This window comes from Festucalex cinctus, chromosome 18 (genome assembly GCF_051991245.1).
Source record: "Festucalex cinctus isolate MCC-2025b chromosome 18, RoL_Fcin_1.0, whole genome shotgun sequence".
Classification (NCBI taxonomy): domain Eukaryota; kingdom Metazoa; phylum Chordata; class Actinopteri; order Syngnathiformes; family Syngnathidae; genus Festucalex; species Festucalex cinctus.
The window spans coordinates 16,616,568-16,632,382 of record NC_135428.1 but is presented as its reverse complement, the minus strand read 5'-3'; the positions used below and the strand labels follow the sequence as shown (position 1 = coordinate 16,632,382).

Below are 15,815 nucleotides of genomic sequence, written 5' to 3'. Positions count from 1 at the left end.
TGAGCGTGTGCGTCCCCTCCCTCCCTCTCGTTCCCTCTCATCCTCCTCATCCTCATCAGGAGCGGCCATTGTTGACTTAATGGCGCCGATAAAAGAAAAAGCCCCCCCTCTTTGCCCCCTTTTTGGTGCCTGGTGCAGGTGGGTGTCAAAATGGCACCAAGGTGGACAAAGGCTCACTTAGCATGATGATGCTATCCATGGTTATGCATTCATTGTGGTGGATAGGAGGAGGGTAGTAGGTTTTTGGATAGGGGTGGGGTGGGGATTGCACAAGTCCCCATTAATACAAAAAAGGGGGAAAAAGTGGCACATATCGGCACGCGAACCCCCATTTTGTTTGACTGTTTCAACACAGCCTTCATCCGAGCAGATTTGAATGCTGCTTTTTTGGGGGGGTTACGAAACAGGCAGTGATGCTAAACTACGCTATGCTACTACCCTTCCTCCACGCATGCATCATGCATGCATGTGAGCGGCCATGTTGTTTTTATTTCGAGCTGACCTCAGAGCAGTGGTGCTTCTTGGTCATTTTTTTTTTCCTACCACCCCGCCCCTTTCACCACTGTGGCCTATTTAAGTGAAGGACACGGCTAAACAGCTGGACTGTACCATTCTGCGAGCACCCCCCCCCCCCTTCCTCCACTCCTCCCAGGTGGAACGACATCCCCCCGCACGCCAAAACCCCCCCCCAAAAAAACAAAAAAAATAACCGCCGCACAGGCTAATCTAAAGCGCTGTTGGTTGGGGCTGTGCCGTGCATTTAAAAGCAGGTGGAAAGGCGGGGGAGGAAGGGGTGGTGGTGGTGGAAGAGACGCTGGGGAGAAAGGGGGGTGTCTGGGGGGGGGGTGACTGAGGAGGTGGAAGGATGCTGCAGTGTGCCGGGGAATCATGCAGAGGAAGCGCAGGGACGAGGTCAGAGCTGCTGCTAATGGATAGATGTCACCAAGTGCTTTAAAATGTCTGCCTAAAGAGGCACGCTAAATGCTAATGCTAACTTGCAAGTGACTAAAAAAAGTAAATAGATCCCGGATGTAGTTGGATGCACAGGTTTGTGGTATTAGCTTCTGGTAGCAGGCCCATAAACACACTATGCTACATGCTAGCAGTCACGAGCATAGCCGCCACTGGTAGAAAGTGTAAAAGCACTCTTCTGCGTTCAGTTCTGTTCAGTGTCGGTACCATTCACACACTGCAGCGACAAATGAGAGAAAGACAGCTTTGATGGGCAGTGTGAAAGGGGAAAAACATTACAACATTACAAACGAGCCAGTGTACAATGAATAATCCTTTTGGAAAGCTCAAAGCCGTCCCTACCATCTTCCTGTTCTATACCTTTCACACATCCAGTGACCCAGGGCAAAAATGAAAGAGGAAAATCCCTTTAAGAACACTACAAATGTATCAAAGTACAAAAAATGATATTTAACTCTGACTGCCACGTTAACAAAAAAATCCCCACAGTGCCAGCTGATTTCGAGCATTTTAACTCATCTTTCAAGGCAAAAAGAATATTGTTTGCCTTTACTACATATACAATGTGGTTACTAAATGAAAGATCGCATTCCATTCATCGTAATTTTACTAATCATTATTAATCGTCTTCGGCAGTCAGAGTTTTAAAAAGTTAACACAGTCAGTCCCTGTTCCCTTCTTTGTATTTTCTTCTGTACTTTTCACGCAGTCCAGTGACACAAGGAAAAGGCTTTGTCGACAGCATGAAAGGAAAAAAGCCCGTATGAACGCTACCTGCGCCGACCTACAATGTTAAAAACCGTCCCCACCACATTCCTCGTTGTTACCTTTCACACTGTTCAGCAGCACATAGAAAGACCACTTTGATGGCAGCATGAAAGGGGTGCTAAGTGGGGTGCTAAGTAACTTAAAGTTCATACATAAAAGTCAGGAATTTCCTGGGAAACCCCATCCGGTCCTTGTCTGTACCTTTCAAACAGTTGAGTGATATTTGGAAAAAAATACTTTATGGACAGTGTGAAAGGGGAAAAAGCAAGTTGACTATGTAATATTCCAGAAATGATTCCTGAATGGAACTTCTGATGTGCAGTCGCTAATCAGCCTGTGAGGGAATGTTCCTTTTCAATTAAAGCAGCCGAAGACAAACAAGAGGGGGCAAAACCTCAGCGGAGCGCGGAAAAATCCGTTATCCCCGCAACCGCACGGACACCACCGCACACCACCGAGGACCGTATTGATTCCGTCACGTCGGCGTAACTGATGGCCGGTCGGATTGGGTTGCGTCCGATACGCTCGCTGAACGATGTGCCGCCAAGCAGGAAGGAAAAAAAAACAGGGTGTCTTCCCCCCCACATTCACTGGATGGACACACAGCTATTATCGTCTGCATCCCAGTTGTCATGGCAACACTGCTCTTAGAGCACTTGCTTGCAGACCGTGGACCACCTGCTGCCGTTCTGCACAAGCTCCCTCCTTGCTTTTTCATCTAGACTCCTCAGTCTCCACTTTGCTGCATCCCTGGGTCTTTTGCTCCCGCCGCCAAGCGGGTGGGCAAGTGGATTTTTCATCGCTGAAGCCTGAAATAGCCCACGTGCTAATATCGTCGTACCCCGTTTGCTGTACCTTAGCTCTGGATTGAAGTGCTGTTATGCTCCACAGTCTCCACTTTGCTGCAGTGGCCCGCGTAATTGTTAACATCAAGTACAGGGTTTTTGTTTGTTACGGTTTCCAAGCAGGAAATCGAGCCGGTACCTCTTCAAGCAGATTTGTCATTGCTGAAATAAGCTCCCTAGTTCCCACAGTGCTGCGGTGACCCATTTTCTTGCTGCCCTAAATCTCCTTTTGCATGTAATCGCAAAAAATAAGACCACATGCTAATGTTAGCTTACAGTGTTTCTGTGCTAGGGTCTCCACTTTGAGAAGAGAAGCCCATTTCCTTGTTAGCCTCAATTTTTTTGTCTGAAATAACAACGATAGGTCCACATGCTAACATTAGCTTAATTTAAAACCCCTTGCTGTGGCTTAGCTCAGGGTGTCAGGATTATACTCCACAGTAGGGGTGGGCGATATGATGATATTAGATCGTTAAGAACTTTATTGTGTTGACAATCTCATAAAGCTGACAGATCGGCAAGATCATCTGTGGCACATTCTATACAGTTCGAGGACCTCACGACTCCACAAAGCAAATGAAGTTCGAACCAGAGGCAGTGCGCGCCTGCTGATGAATCGGATGCTCGCGGCAGCTCCGGGCCGGCCGGCTCGGTTTGCGCTCCCCCCTGGCCTGGGGCCGCGGCTGGCGCTCCAGCGTGGCCCGGCCACCTTGGAACCTTACCCGACAGCCGACGGGTACGCAACTCTCCCTGCGCCGCGACACGTCCACATTGCCCACATGCGCACCTACGAGAATTTGTAAACTACGCGGAGTAGCGGACGAGCAAACGCTGTCGTAAACACTGTTTTCGACTTTCCAATTCTGTTTTATTTACCTTGGTAACTCATCCCAAACTGTTTTTGGCGATAGTTTATTGAGGAAAAAAACATGTTCTACTTCTATTGTGGTTTTAACTAGCGCTGCTCATACACCGTTGACACCCTTTACTGCCTCCTGTAGTCTGGGAGGATATCGACCACAGCTGCTATAATTGCACGATTTCAATTGAAACCTGTTCAGAAAGCTTACTTGGCTTAAGATGTCTGTTTTTTTTTCTTTTAGGGTTTTACATACGTTGTAAATATGTTTTAAATTTTACAAAAATTTTCAGAAATGTGAAGATTAGTCTAAAATTATGTGAAAAAAAAAGAATCGTGATAAAATCGAGATCGTGAATTTATTTTTAAAGAATCGTGATATGACATTTTTACCATATCGCCCACCCCTACTCCACAGTCTCCATTTTGCCGCAGTGCGCTGCCGTTTGTTATCTCCCCCAAGCGGGAAGTCCGATATTTCATCATGTCATCGGCGAACTAGGACCACGTGCTAATATCAGCGTTAACCCTGTTGGCTGTAGTTCTGGATTCAAGCTCTATGATACTCCACATTCTCCACTTTGCTGCAGTGCTCTGTCAAGCTAAAAGGCTAATTTGTTAAGTTTGCTAAGTGGAAAGTTGGCATGTTTATCATCGCTGAAATCAGTACATGGTAAATGTTGGCCGATGTCAATTGCTGTGCCTTAGCTGTGGATGCCTTGCTGTCATACTCCACAGTCTCCACTTTGCTGCAGTGGTCCCGTACAGTCGAAAGGGGCGTTTGTTATATTATGGTACTTGTATAGTTAAACCGATTTGTCTTTGAAGCTCCCTCGTCTCCGTTGTGCTGTGGTGGCCAAATTTCTTGCTGCCCTTAGTCTCATTTTGAATAAACTGGAAAAAAAGTAAGACCAGTTAAGTTTACTCCGTGGTTCTCCACATGACTGGAGTGGCCTTATTCTTCTTTTGGATAAATGAGTTCAGCATGTTGTTGTTGTGCCTGAGCTCTGGATGCTATGCTATTCTACTCCACAGTCTCCACTTTGCTGCAGCGCTCCCGTACAGTCGAAAGGGGCATTTATTATATTATGGTATTTATACAGTAAAGTTAAACAGATTTGTCTTTGAAGCTCCCTAATCTCCATTGTGCTGTGATGGCCAAATTTCTTGCTGCCCTCAGTCTTAATTTTGAATAAACTGGAAAAAGTTGGTTCTCCACATGGCTGGAGTGCCCTCATTCTTCTTTTGGATACAATGAGCTATTGAGCAATTGAGCTATTGAGCTATTGTATTGCTATTGTACTCCACAGTCTCCACTTTGCTGCACCGCTCAGTTTTCTCACTTCCCGTAATCTCCTTTTGGATAAAATGACAAAAAATAAGACCACATTGTTGTGCCACAGATTCCACTTTGCTGCAGGGCTGCTTTCTTGCTCGGGTTTAATTTATTAATTTCTCTTTTTGTCATTTGCACCTGGATGGAAACACCCCCCCCCATAAAATCTAAAAATGGTACAGTCCTGTCCTCTTATGTCATCGCCCACATAGCGCATGTTATGATTTGTCTTGCCCTCTCCACACTCTTGAAGTGTTTTTAAACATCAAACGGTAGCAGTGTGTATTTTTAGATATGGGAAAAAAAAAAAGACTTCATCTTTTTCGTGACTTTGTTCCGCATCTCTTTCCCTCCCGCGTCGGCCCTGCAGGAGGCCTCTCCTCATCCGGGTCTCGTTATCCTCCGTACACTCTCTCCTCAAGCCAAGGTCGCACACAAAACGCGCTCACAAAACGTCGATAGGTAGCTCACCTTAAGACGCGGTACAGTGCTGGCTGGGATGTCAAATCATCTTTTTTAGTGATAGACCGATATGTTTTTTTTTTTTAAGGCTGATACCGATACAAATTATGAGTAGTCAAGGAGGACGATAAACAATATTTCAAGCCGATATTCATTTGCCGTAAAATAGAAAAAAAAAAAAACTTCTTCTTTTAAACTATATTGTCAGTTTAGTTTAAAGATTTTTTAACAAAAATTGCAGTGAGCTTCCAGGGTCATGAGCATGTGTTAAGCTAAATAAAATAAATAAATAAATAAATAAATGCATAAATAAATAAATAAATAAATAAAGCAAGTAAATAGATCCCTAAAAATTTCTACTGTAAATATAGTTTTCTAAAAATTCAACATAATTTCTTGTAGGGCTGGGAATCTTTGTCTCCAGATTCGATTCGATTACGATTTTTGGGTCTACGATTCTTCAACTTACAGATATGCACAACATTGTCATGATCTACTCCAGTCTGGGGTTAGTTTTTCTCTTTTTCATATACAGTATGTCATAACATTAACCTCTGATTGTAAATTCGAGGCAGACTTGATGAATGTGCCATATTATCTTTAGTGAAACAATCATTCAGACTTTTTTTTTTTTTCATAAGTATTCAAGTCATTTTGAACAAAAAGTTAACGATTTAACATGATTATTACAATTAACACTTTAACTCGGGCTTGATTTCTGCTGAGGAATGTGGAGTAAGCGACGTGCGGTCTGTTTGTTAGCAGCTAGCAAGCTTAGATCGCTAGAAGACTTCGATATACAGCAATACGAGTATATCCGGACACAAACGATTTCATGAATGACAATGTACACCATGAAAGTAGTGATCGACGTACTGTTTCAACCAAAAACTACATACCTTAAGCTTCCCCTTCCACTTTGCCTTTCCAACAAACTCAATTTTTTTGTAGCTAGCGGCTCCAAACGACTAGTTTCAATGATTCGCAGCAATGTAGTGTCCTACTTGGGACGTTTTTTTTTTTTTTTTGGTGACACTTGACATATTTCCCATCTTTTAACAAAAACGCTCGCCGAAAATCAAGGTCTCTACATTCATTTGTTATGGGATGTTTGCCCTCTGGGAGGCGCAGCGGGAGCTAAGCGGTGACGTCAGCTGGAAGGGTCTATAGAAATGAGTGTTGTTCCGATACCGATACTGGTATGGGCAGAGGCGCCGATACTGCATTAAAACAGTGGTGAGCCGGTGAGTACTCACAAGTAACATGCTGATATCATTAATTCCAACGCTAATCTAGGATTTTTGGATGCAGCATCTTGTGTCTTGTAGTAGTAGTCGTTTATCAGGGAAAAAAAAAAAATAAAATATATTTATGGGTTGTTAAACTCTGACTGTGGATGCTGTTAGCATTTCAATTGAGTTTTCCATTATATGTTATCATTAAGCTCAAAAGTTAGCATTCTTTGTTTTCAATACACAATGAGTACGATTTTCGATTCAAAATTATTTGATTGACAAATGATTACTGCTTCAATTTACAGATATGCACAACATTGTCATGATCTACTCCAGTCTGCTTTGCAAGACAAAATGACAAATAGAGACATTAAAGTGTCTTTTATTTTATTTTATTTTTTTATTTTTTTTTGAACATTTATTAATTTTGTATTGTAAGTGCCTTTTTCCACAAAAACAGCATGTGGGCTGCAACTGCCTTTCCCCCTTCTTCTTCATTTCTAATTTAAATAAAATCGATTTTTGGATATTAATATCGATTCGATTCAATTGATAAATGAGAATCTCGATTCTTTTATGAATCTATTTTTTTTGGCACACCCCTAATATAAATATAAATATAAATATATATATATATTTAGTTTGACTGTAAACTTAACTGGGAGACATAAAACAGCTTGAAGCCTTTTGTGGAAAACTGTCCGCCAAACACAATGAGGAGAGTTAGCTTGGATTTGCTACATTAGAGGTGTAAAGACAAGGAAATGTTATCTAAATAGGGTACAGCAGTGATGTATTCACATGAAATATGAAGTAAATACACTACATTAGATAGAGGTCCATGGACGTTAAATATGTTGGGGCCCAAATAATTATATATATCCCAGCTCTAATCCCTAAAAACTAACAGCTATATGCTAAGCTTCTTGTTAGCTCCATTTGCGCCATTGTTTCCACACTATTTTGTTCAAATGTGCGTTAAGGGGGATTGCTTCTATGGTGTGCGTCCTCAGATTGTGTCTTTGTGTGTGCGGTGACACCCCTGCAGTGTAATGAAACTAAGTGTGTGTGCGTGTGCATGCCTCACAATTGATTAATGAGAGTACAAAGCGATGCTTTACTGTCCTCCTGCACCTTCTTCTGCACTGCACATTGTGTCTTGTAACACGCGCACGTACGCACGCTGCTTCCCTCTTGCAGCCCACATCATTGCCTGGCAGGGCTGATTTTAAATTCATGCTGGCCTAGTTCGCCGTTTTCCCTCGGCTCCGCGCACACACACGCATCTGCTTTTCCTTGAAGTATATCGAAGTGTCGTTATTCATCGCTCTGCATACTGCAGTGGAGTGTTGATGCTAACAAACTGGTCCTGCGTGCGCGTGCTTGCGCGTAGTGTGTGTGTGAAGTCACTGACAATGAATTGTGTTTTCAAGTAAGACGCACATGTACATGTTGGCAGACATGTTGGAGGTGTGAACAATGCGGTACCAGCAGGACTGTATGTTCTCTCCAGGAAATAGACTCTTCTCTGTGATTGCAGCTATGAACCCTGCTCACATCCTACACACACGCACGCACACACATACTGGTGATGGAACGCTGTGGAAGGTTAAACAAGGACAAAAGCTGCAGCGCTATTTGGTACACTGGTTTTTATGTTCCGTCAACATTGTCCGAGCGTCTGATAAACAGATGAGTTAATTATGTCAGTCAGTCATGTGTAATTTGATTTCATGTTCGCATCGGTGATGTTGTGTAGTTGCTAGGAGTGTGACGATATATCGATATCGTGATAAATCACGATGCTTATTATTGATACACCTAATTAAGTATTGCGATATTTGTAGTTAATATTCAGCCACTACTTGACTTGACTTATAACGGCTCCATTGTTAATTACTTATTGAGCAATTACTTGGAGGGCCACTAGGGGGAGCGCCTCATAAGAGTGGCGGGGAAATGGATGCAAGTCTACAGGAGAAGAAGACTCATGCGCTTATTATTATTATTATTATTATTATTATTATTATTTATTTTTATTTTGTATTATGTTTTTTAATTTATATATTTATATCCATCCATCCATCCATTTTCTTGACCGCTCATTCCTCACAAGGGTCGCGGGGGGTGCTGGCGCCTGTTTTATGACATATTTATATTTATTTACATTATTTTTATTATAGTATGATTCATTTAAAAAAATATATTTTTATTTATTATTTATTTTGTATTATTATTATTATTTGATATTTATTTATTTTATTTTTATGTCTTCTTCTTCTTCTTCTTTTTCTTTTTCTTTTTCTTCTTCTTTTTCTTCTTCTTTTTCTTCTTCTTCTTCTTCTTCTTCTTCTTCGTAGTAGTAGTTTTATCATATCGAGGATTTATTACCTGAGCAATATATCGATAATCGTGGTATTGTCATATGGTGAGATAATCGTTTTCGCCTTGTATCACATATCGTATCGTACCGCGAGGTATGCAGAGGTTCCCACCCCTAGTAGTTGCTGTTGGTAAGAATCAACAATAACATAACATGCGGTATTGGTGTGATATTTTGCAAACGATAATATCACATTTACGGCTCGACTGATATGGATTTTTTTTTTAGGACGATTATTCGTCCGATTATAGACTTTACACCTGTTTGATCAGCTGGATCGGGATCGGACAATATTTAGCAAAATTATTATTATTATTATTATTATTATTATTATTATTATTATTATTGTTAGTAGTAGTAGTAGTAGTATTTATGCAAAATTGGTGCTAGACTGTAAATGTCTTAATTAGTCCAATTGATCAATGATTCCACAAAATAAGACATTGCGTTAATACTTATTTCTATAAGATTTTTTCTCTCATATATTTTAATTATCGGGTTTTTGTTATTCGTGCCCCAGGCTAGTCCCTATCGCCTGCGAATGGTGGCAGTCCACTGTAGAGTAAATAAATCTAAATAGATTTATTGCTCTAACTTCTGATAGAATGAGTGATTGGCCGAAAAATCCTGATTGTGTAAAGGCTGGCTGATTCATGAAAACAAAAAAAAAAATACATTTTATGTAGGGATGGATGAGTACCAACAATACCCGTGTTTGTTTCAAGGTGTCTGTACTCGACACGGGCCGCCATCTTTTGGCCGTTTTATGACGAGAACTAGAAATTAGACATTAGAAGAATAGAAAATTAATATCGTGCAATTTCAAGGGAAAATGCTATATTGGTAGGGATGTAACGATATCGGCAATATCGTGATACCACAATATTAAAACTGCCACAATATATCGTCGTCGTCATGTCACTATATTAAAAGCAGCAAAAAAAAAAAAGTCAGGTTGATTTCCATTTGTGCAGTTCTAGCACCCCCTGGTGGCTACTTTTTTAGCACAGTTTAATTTTCACAAGGCATCTTTTGGCCCTTCTGTGTTTAAAATCCACGCTAATGGTCAGATGAAGGGGCACATAATATGATTTTATCTTATTTTGTAATAAAGGGAAAAAAATTGTCTTCATGGAATTAATTAAACTTGTATTCTAACTGTATTTTATAGCAAAATAATGTTATAACGTATCAACTCCAGGTGCCACACGTCGTTTGATCTTTTTTTCGTATTTCATGTTGTAAACAGGAACAAAAGAAACAGCTAAAATGTAACATGGACGTCTCAGTTTGTCCTTGGGGGAAATAACGTTCTTATCACTTTCATTGATAGTTAGCGGGCGAGTAGGTGGCGGCGGTTCCGCCGGGTTGTTAGCCGCCACTAATCGCTTTCCGCCATGCTGCCTCCACATGAACAACCAACGAGGATGGATAGTTTTTTTATTTTTATTTTTTTTTTTTTTTTTTTTATTTTGCTGTAGCGGTGACTCATCATGTCACCCTCCTCCCGCCTCCTCGGACCCCCTGGAGTGTACATAATGAAGCTAATGTTGACGTCCCCCATGAGTGGTCGCACACGGTGATTCACTGGGAGACCAGTTGTCGCGGCCCACTTGTGCAAAAGCAAATATGTTTGTTGCATGTTGTCGTTTAAAAACGTCAAAGGGTGCTATACAGTAAAATTGAAATTAGATCATGTTTATTTGGTCTTCCATGTTTATTTTGTTGTTATTTAAGGCTTGAGTAGCTTATATACTTCCAAATGTTTATATATCTTTTATGATTTATTGTTCTGTGGTGTCATCTCATGTCTCATGATCTGATTTCAACGTTCTGGAGAAGCATTTCAATTGCATCTTTGATCTTTTTGAGTTTTTTTTTTTTTCCTCTCATTTCAACAGCTCTCGAGTCCAGGCAGAGCGGCTTTGATAATAAATTTGTTGTTTTGGTAATGGGATGAAGTGCTTCTATAATATCAGAAAGGTGCAATATCAGGATCATGTTGTTTCATATTGTTGCTGATTAAAACCAAGGAGGTGCATCTATAATCTTAACAAAATAAATGAGTTACTTTGTTGGCCTTTATTTTTATAGTCAAAATATGCAGGAAAAAAAGTACCGTAATTTCTCAAATGATTTATTTTGTTTCTCCTGTGATTAATGTATGAGAAGATGCGCGATGAATCGTATTATCATGATAATCTTGATTATGCTAATCTATGCGTATTATCGTGAACATTTTTATATTGTGCTATTGTGGTATTGTGATAATTGTGATACCATGCTAACATATACCGGGAAATTGTGACGTCATGAGATTCTGATATTGTGTATCTCGTGATATTGTGCTCTCATGATATCGGAATATCATGCACTTTTGCTATCTTGCTATATTGGTCAATGGTGATAGCTGTTGATTCTGTAATATTGTGTTATCGTGATATTTTGATAACATTTTGTGATATTGTGCTTATCAATTTATAGAATTATTGCAAATTTGTGATATACTATGGTGCTTTTCTGATCTCATGCAATTGTGATATTCTCATATCAGGCTGTTGTGATATGGTGATATTGTCATACTGTGGTAATTTTCATAAACTTAGGTGAAATAGAACCTGGGCTACTTCGTTAAATATTTGTAGGGGGAGCTACTGAGCCCCCCCCCACCCCCACAATCGCACAATAACCCATAGGACTAATGTGTGTGCAAATGTACACACATCCAAATCAGCATAATTTTTCATGGTAAACAGCACGTTGCCTCGGCAACAGTATTCACCAAAATAAAAAAAACTTGCTATCATGACATTCCGACATCATGCTAGCATGATACGATACTAGGGGTGTGAATTGCCTAGTACCTGACGATTCGATTCGTATCACGATTCACAGGTCACGATTCGATTCGATACCGATTAATCCCGATACGAATTTATAAGTCGATTGTTGCGATTTTTTTTCATTCAAATTTAGAAAATACTAATCAGTAAGCTTGTAGAGTGTAAGATTTATATGAAAATGTACTATTTATTTATCTGAAATTTCAGTCTTATAGAGGTTGTAATCTGTTTCATGTTTGAACAGCATTAAAATAAAATATTAAGGCTTAATGTTCCGTTCATATAACATTCTTCCATGCTCAAGGTGTGAATCCTAACCCGAAGTCAGACGTTTTGTTGAATATTTTTCCATTAAAAATGGAAGTTTAAAAATCGATTCACAGACTACCGAATGAACAATTCTGAGCTCTTTAAAAAAAAAAAAAAAAAAAAAAAAAAAAAAAAAAAAAAAATCGATTCAGCCGCCTATTGAATCGATTCGAGAATTGCGCGATGTAGTATCGCGATATATCGCCGAATCGATTTTTTTTAACACCCCTATACGATACTCTAATTTTAATGCGACATTGTGATATTGTATTGTCACGCTATCATGCAGCTCTAGTTATTATGTTATCAGCTATCTTGATATACTTATAATCATGATATGATCTTATTTTCTGACAACATACCATTCAACATACACACGTGAGTAATCGGCCCGATGTTCCCGGGATGCTCATTTGGCATGTTGAGTGATGACAGCAAAGCCGTTTCCGAGGAACGAGTCGCGCAAAAAATAACCTTGGCTAATGAGCCACATGCTGCTTCACCAAGTCGAAAGTTAAATGCTAGCGCCTGGCTTGTCCTAAGGGTGTCCTAATGAGGCAACGCGGCGTAACTTACCCGAAATAGCTGACGTGAGAATAATGTGCGAGAGGATGCGCCGTTCACAGCGGTAGCTCACGTGTGCTCTTCAAAGGCAAACGACAAAGTGACGGGTCTGCTGCACTGTATCACCTCTGCTTGCATCAAGAGTCTCCTGTTTATGTAGTGTGTCCAACAATTCTACACAGAGAAATTGCTTTAACTAATCATCTACCCTGTGAGCCTGTACGATTGTGCTGCCTAAAATAGGCTTCTGTATTAAAAATATGTTGTTCGATACATGAAAGAGTGTAGTTTTGCGTGGAAAGATTTTGAATGATGACCAGGCTGGAGACTGTTTTTCTCTACTGAACTTCAACGAGCACAATGGATTCAGACCCAATAGTTTGCTGCCTAATTGAGCTGCTGTAACATGTAAGTAGGGAAACAATTAGCGCACAAAGTTTTTTGTGGCAAGATTTTGAGTTGTGACCAGGCTTTGTAGAGCTAGCAGAGGTTGCAATTAGTTCAGGCCTGACTAATGTGTTGTTTAAACGGGCTGATGTAGCACTTATATCATTTGGATGACCAGTAGGTCTTGTGCATTCTCAAGTCGACGGCATCGAGCAGCAGGCATAATTGATTTAGGCCCAACTACAGTAGTTTGCTACCTCATCGGGCTACTGTAACAAATATGTCAAAGTTTGATGTATGATTCTGAGTAATGACCAGGACTTGTTTGTTTTTCTCTCTCTCTCTACTCTGCAGTGGCACCAACCAGCAATGGGCATGCATTGCAATTATTCAGGCCTGACTAGTTAGCTGCCTGAAACAGGCTATAGCAAATATCTCAGACCTACTAGCCTTTTTTTCTCTGATTCTCTTCTTGCCGTTTCCAGTCTTCCTATTTTTTTAGTCTATGTGAACTTTATAGTTTGCTGCCTAGACGGGCTGCTGTTGCGTAAATCTTGTTTGGGAAGCAATAAGAAAAAAGAAAGGGAAGTTTTGTTTGATTTTAAATGATGACTGGGACTAAGAAACAGCAACCAGCATAAGCTGCAGTTCTTTCAGGCCCAACTGGTTTGCTGCCTAAACAGGATGCTGCAACGACTAACAGTATATCATTTGATAAGGAATAAAATAGTCTTTTGTGGGATATTTTGAATGATGATTTGCTCTTGTGGGCTGTTTTCTCAACTTGGCCACGATTAGCAGAGGGGGCGATTCATTCAGGCCCGACAAGTATGCTGACTTAGCTGAATGCTGTAGCAAATACGTCATGGGTATAACAATAAGAGCGCAACGGTTTTAAATTTTAACCAAGCCTGGTGGACTTTTTTTTTTCTTTCTTTCTTTCTTTTTTTTTTTACATAGTAGATAAAAGCCAGTAGAGGGTCAATTAATTCAGGCCCAACTAGTTCATTTGGCATGGAACAAAATAGTTGTGTGAGGTGATATTGAATGATGACCAGGCCTTGCTTGTTTTTTTTCCCCCTAGTAGGCAGCAGGTAGCCGAGGGGGACAATTAATTCAGGCCCAACTAGTTTGTTGCCTAAATGGGCTGCTGTGTCTCATGATGATGGATTAATGCGCCACTGATCCTTGGTCAGCTTTTGGCTCAATGGAACACTGCTCGCCATTGTTTTTGCAAACACACACGCATAGAACGGTCCTATTGCGCACACGCTGATAAAGGTCCTGTCAGCGAGCAAAACAAACAGATTAGCGATGGTGAACTGGCAGCAGCCTGCTCTGAATTAGGTCTGCGGGGCTTATGGGACAACCTTTCAACCAGTCGTTGACTTTTCCGCAGATTTCCGGGCGCGCACGCCGGGATGCATCCAAGGACATGTGTTCGAGACACGAAGCACAATATTTATGACGATTCGTTGTCATTTTGCAACCTTCAAAGCACGCAAATTTGCGGGGGACATTTTGGAATTCAAATCAAAACGACGTGATTTTTCACCATGTGAAAGGGGGTTTATATTAATTCAACAGATGCTGCATTTGAGACAGTGGGAAATAATCACGTGTGAGGGTGTTTTTGTGTTGAAACCACTGACCTGAATATATGACTTGGATAGGCCAAGACTTTTGAGGTCACGAGGCCGCCATATTGCTCCTCCCAAGAAACGTTTCTCGGCATACAATTCTATACATTTACAGTATCGAAATTGGGGAACATTTGAGACAGTACTGAGTAGAAACAGCATGATTTATTGTATTTTAAATTTATTAAACATAAACAAGGACTTCAATATGCTTAATGATGATTACAGTTGGAAACTTACTGGTATATATTTGTTTATTAAAGAATTATAACTGTAATTCAATAAAAGATGCCTCTGCCAAATGTAATATTGGGGTCTAAGGAACTGAGTGATAAAAGAAAAAAGGGGTCTTCAAAGCAGGACATACCGTTCTTCTTCTTCTACTTCTTCTTCTACGACTTTTTACTTGTTAAAAAAAATAGTGACCACTCCACCATAACGAGCTGTCGCAAGATGATAAATAAATTCTTAAAAAAAAAAAAAAAGATGGGATGAGCAAGATGGCCGCCCTGTGACTTGTGACCTGTGACTGGGAAGCACCGCCTCGTGGCGGTCGAGAGGGACGAAATAGAACCATATTGCCAGTCAACAGTTCCTTATACAAATACACGATATTCTAACTCACTGCCAACTAGTGGCCTGGCATAGTTATTGCATGAAAATGGAAAGCTAGTGCAATACAGTCGTGCTAAACAACCTCAAGCCACTTTCTATATGATCCAGGCCTTACGCACAAACAATATTATGATAATCAAATATATGTAGTCTGTAGTCTTTCCAACTTCCCGCTTCTTACTCTGAAATATTTCAATTTAATTTCAGCTCTCTCCCAATCGCCTAATTTCCCCGGGAAGGAGCCGACAACACCGATGATCTCTCAAAGTTTGAATGGGGAAAAATGTAAATTTATTCATGAGAAAGTTTTTTTTTTTTTCCCTTGGAGCAAACATACGCTTCCCTATTCTCTTCTATCAATACAGTAAATGCAATTTTATTTTCTTGTGCCTTGGGAGGAAATACACTGAGGTAACTAAATAACCACTTTCCAACAGATAAAAAAAAAAAAAAAAAGAATCATGAAAGGGGCTTAACTTAGTCCACCTAATTCTACGTTGAAGACTACTGAGACAGCAGAAGACGGTTATTCAAAGTAACTCGCGGTAGACTTCGGCACCCTTGACACAGTATCACATGGGCGGAAATTAATCTTGA

The 15,815-nt window shown here is 40.4% G+C and overlaps 1 protein-coding gene across 17 annotated transcripts in view; it reads left to right on the top strand.

The window, feature by feature from the left end:
- Positions 1 to 15,815, top strand: part of nbeaa (neurobeachin a) — a 96,955-nt gene that overhangs the window by 813 nt on the left and 80,327 nt on the right. The gene's annotated exons all lie outside the window — the stretch shown is intronic.